The following is a 4,769-nucleotide window of genomic DNA, read 5'->3' on the forward strand; positions in this document are numbered from 1 at the left end:
GCAGGGCACTTGCAATAGAAAATTCCTCGCAAATGTCATCTAGTAATGCTTCTTAGTGTAAAAACCCACTTAGCATTGATTTACATATCAGCAGGACCCCTGCAGTCATAGAAGCTGCAGAAGGCACCCTGTGCCTTCAGATGCCAGAGAAATCCCTAATGACATAACCTCCTCGGTCATCCGTTCAGTAACTTCTCTGCAGTCCATCAGCTGGAGGATGGGAACTTTCACCCCACAGTTTATAGTGTCTTTAAAAGAGATTTAGGGAACTGCTGACCTCCACATATTTTTCAGAGGATCCCCAATGACAAGACACTCTGTAAACTTGAAGTAACATGTTAAAAGAACTTTCTCTCTGCAGCATAACTTAATTTGGATCAGATGAAAACGCAGCTTGTTTTAATTTAGGGGAGAGAAGCCTACGTGTATCATGTGCCACAAGTACAAGTGTTCTGTCACCCTGCCTGTAAGACACCGGGTATGCTACATGGGCTAGTAAGAAGGACAGGAGGGACAACACTTATTTTAGCTATAGTGCCAGTGTAATAAAAATGAAAAAGGAGTCTTAGTGCTACAGATGTGACCCTTGTTTCCCTCCCCCTTCCTGGGCAACCTGCCTTGACACCTGTGAACAGGGCTGATCCTTTCACTCATCAAAGTCACAGGGACCCAGCAGGGCATAAAGCTCTGTCTAAAGGAACTGCTTTGTAGGAATGTGGCACAAAGCTGAAAAAGGCCGGGAATTAAGTTCTGGTTTCATTAAGGCTCATGGTAAAATTCCCACGTAAGCCTTTGGGAGCAGAGATTTCAGCCCAAGTGTCAAAATACATTTGTGAAAGACCTGAAAGACTCATTTTCCCGACGAAGCTTCTAAGAGTTACTGCAACAGAAGCAATAACCAATAACGATGACTCTTGTCATATAGATAAGACTGCATATAGTCTTTCATTAAATTAAGCCCTTCTTCCAGGCTGTTAGCACTTTTTACTGCATAATGCCGCAAAGTCCCGGAGTTAACCTTTTCCCAAACTCTCCCTCTACCACAAAAGCAAATTATGCCTTTAACACATGCTGAATTCTTTTGCTGCTGGAATATGCGAGGGGTGAGGATGGACAGGCAAGACAGACACGTTTCTCTGCCCCATACATGTGGCTCAACTTGCCAGATCGCCCTGCCCGTGGGCCAGGTCCGCAATGCCCAGCCCTGCCCCAGAGACCTTCCCGCTTCTGTTCGCTCTGCACCTCCGCAGCACTGAGCCGAGGTCAGTGTCAGCAAGAGCTCTGAACATACTGAAGAAGCAACCAATAACATTAATAATAACGGGCACAAACCACTGAGAACATCTGAGGAGAGAACATTGCCCTAAGGAAGGCCCTTATTAAAAGTCCAAACTACTAACGGCTGTAAAAGGCAGCCACCTTCATGTGATTTAACCCAGAGCTCTCACGAAACACTACTTCTTTCAGCTCAGCAAAACACCTGGTGTTCTTAAGATCCAGGACACAGTCAAGGCTGTGGCAAGATTGTATCAATCTTTTGTGAGCCTCAGATAAAACCTTTACTCCATGTATTTTCAGTGTGCTTTAAGAGGAAAAAAAGAAGATTGCAAAGAGCGTATCGGATTACCCTGAGGATAGGTCTGCGTGTCCTAAGGGCTCGTTCCTTTTTACCAACTGCAGCAGTTACCTAACAACAGAACCTGCTTCTCCCCGCAGACTTTGTCTCTCCTCGGGTGGAGCTCAGCTGTGATGTGGGCAAAGAACCCGCAAAGCAGCTTAGAGGCTACTGTCCACCACCAAACGCTTTGGGAAGCACCTGGAACCTGCTGCTGTCCAAAAAGCCAAGTATGCTGCTGCTCTAGAACACTTCACAAGCTCCAAGGTGTAAAGTCGCCTCAAAAGAGAGGTTCCCTGGGCAAAGGCACACTGTGAGACCCACCACCACCACTACTTTAGCAGTCGTTCCATCCTTCCCAAACGCATTGGCTAGGAGAGGAATGTGTGGCAGGGCATCCCAGAAATCCCACCCCTCCATACGGAGGGCAGAAGAGCCACAGTCACTTTGTTCCTTTCTGCTCAGCTCTTTGATGCTTTGCTCAGGACTGACTGACCATGAGCGCTTCTCCCACAATTTTAATCTGATTTGTAGCCAAAGCTGGGGTGAAAAGGAAAGGGTCACACTATTCCTAAACAGAAAATGCTTAAATAATGCTGAAAATTGAATATGTTTTTAACACCAGGCTGGCCACCACACTGAGTCTGCTCATAGTGTTCCCACTATGCCAGTTCTGACTTTCCGCATTTTAAAATTATTGCGGTTTTGTCTATAAATTTTGTTATTCAGACCCATCTCTGGCAACTTGGAGTAATTTGTCTCCACCTACATTTCATTTTGAAACCATTGCTTCCATTTCACCTGAAGAAGAGCCTATCATCTGCTGAAATACCTGTCTGATTTGTCCAGCCACACCTGTTGCCCAATAGAATATATTACCTCTATCTACAAACCTTCTTCTGGTTAAGAGGAGATTTATGGTCAAGAAGCGCAATGGGATTGCATAAATGTGAGAAATCTCTAAAAAAATGTTCTTTAACCCAAAAAGATGATAGAAGGGCTTTTTTCGAGCATGCTGAAGATGTATTTTAAAAAATAATCATCAGACTTTCCCTGATCCTGTACCTCAACTTGTCAGCAAAAAATCTTGGAAACTGGGGAATCCACATATGAAAACAAAACCCTGCACACTGCCAGCAGACCAAATCCTTGCCTTCTACTGAGCACTGTCAGGAGATACTTGAACTGGATTTGGCCTACTGGATACCATTAATTTTGGATTAAACAGTGATGAATCCAATGAAAATGACTATTTGTCTAAAGGACAAATAAGGTTATGACCTGGATGACAAAAATAAGAACTAAATCATGTTTCAGGGCACAACACTGACCACCTACACAAGTCAAAAACAAATTCCCAATCCACTTTTGGCTTTATGATCCAAAAGGGCAGATTTGCCTCTGTAGCATCATGCTTAGGCATCATCAGTGGCAGAGAAAAAGCAGAACGAATAACCAGCATGATTTATGCTCCACAATCAGACCAGGTTAAAAACTGGAGGGGGATATATGCTTTTAAAGTAACGTTCAAAAGCTTTATGAGGTTTTCCAGTTTTTGACATCTCAAAAGTTTTACTGAGCTTTCACCAGGGAGGACATGTGATTTAATTAGAGCACGATACAAAAGCATGGCAATCCCAAACCATGTTCCCAGCTCTGCCACCGGCTTGCTGCATGACCTTGGGGAAAAAACTGCGATGCCCCAAGCTCCCATTTATACCATAATTCGAAGAACAGGTTGGGAATGCCTCTGTGTGTCCTCTTCCACAAGGAGCTGTGAAGTGTAATTAAATTCCACCCAGTGCTTTGAAATTGTCAGAGGGAAAGTGCTATATAAACCCTTATTAATTAAGCTTACATTTAATCTGGTAAATAAATACACTATTGCGGGAAACTAGCTCCTAGTGATTGTGCAGCTACAGGGGTGGACAGAGAGTCAGCTGCCAACCACAAAACTGACACAGGCAACACGAGAGGGAGGAAGCCCCCCCAAAAGTGGTTGACGGCTTAACACAAGGCTGACATTTTAATACACAGTATTTTAAAACAAATTCCAAAGTCCTCATCCCACCCCTGCGCCTGTGGAAGTCAATGAAACACTAATCCACTACCTGCCATCAAAATCAACTTCAAGCCAGCACACCAGACCATGTTAGTGTGAACGTGAGGTGAAGCCAGAAAGAAAGGTGGAGGGGAACGCTTTTCAGTGCGATCCCATGCCACATTAGCATCTCGATGTTGCACATTGGCAACTTCTTTCAGCCGTCTGCTCTGCCCACCTTTCCCATTTCGGTCCCCAGATGCACGCTGGCACAGCAGTGCCCTGGTACGGCCAGGTCGCCCTGAACTTGGGCTGGCCAAGGAGATATCCTTCAGCAAATCCAAAGCCGAGGTCTCTTACTGGACTAGACTTTATTTAGGCGAACACTTGGATGTTTCAGTAGTTATGTGCCAGTGCAAAGACTGGGCAAAAAAGGAATGTGACTAGCACAAGACTTGCCTAAAGCAGCATCTACATTAACACACCTACAGAGCCAGTGGTCTGCAACCACACCGTAACTTTAACAGAGCTGTCTGCAGCACAGGGCTCTGCGCTGGATGAAAGGCTAACAGCAACTCTAGCAGCAAGGAATAATTTGATGGCCATGCAGTCCTGAACCAGTCCTGTAAATATTCACCAAACAGACGAGATGTAGGCAAACAGCTGCAGCCAGTTCTCTACATATTTGCTCTGCCACAGGATTCCCATCTTCTGAATCACAGTCACTCCCTCATCCTCCTTCCCAGTACCTTTGCCACGGACTTTAAAGTGTCATAGAATTGCAAAGACTTGGAAATCCTGAATGAAAACGGCTGCAAGCCCAATCGCTAGAGAACTAAAGAACAAGAATGGGGGAGGGGGGAAATGACCCGACGAGCGGAGATGTTAGACATGTAAATGATGAGTAGTGGCTCAAAAGAAAAAAAAAGGTACAGACGCGGAGTACCGGTAAGGATGTGAGAGGTGAGGGGGCCAGGGCCAGGACCGGGCAGGGCAGCTCCCGCGGAGCCCGGGGGGCACGGCAGCCCCGTTCCCCGGCGCTGAGCCACCCGCGCCCCGGGAGCTGCCGAGGGGCCGGCGGGCGGGCAGAGGGACGGACGGGGGGTCTCTCAC

General features: G+C 46.2%; 1 protein-coding gene across 2 annotated transcripts in view; it reads right to left on the reverse strand.

The window, feature by feature from the left end:
• KCNH5 (potassium voltage-gated channel subfamily H member 5) overlaps positions 1–4,769 on the reverse strand; it is a 210,576-nt gene that overhangs the window by 178,248 nt on the left and 27,559 nt on the right. The gene's annotated exons all lie outside the window — the stretch shown is intronic.

Source organism: Falco punctatus (genome assembly GCF_963210335.1).
Source record: "Falco punctatus genome assembly, chromosome: 7".
NCBI lineage: Eukaryota > Metazoa > Chordata > Aves > Falconiformes > Falconidae > Falco > Falco punctatus.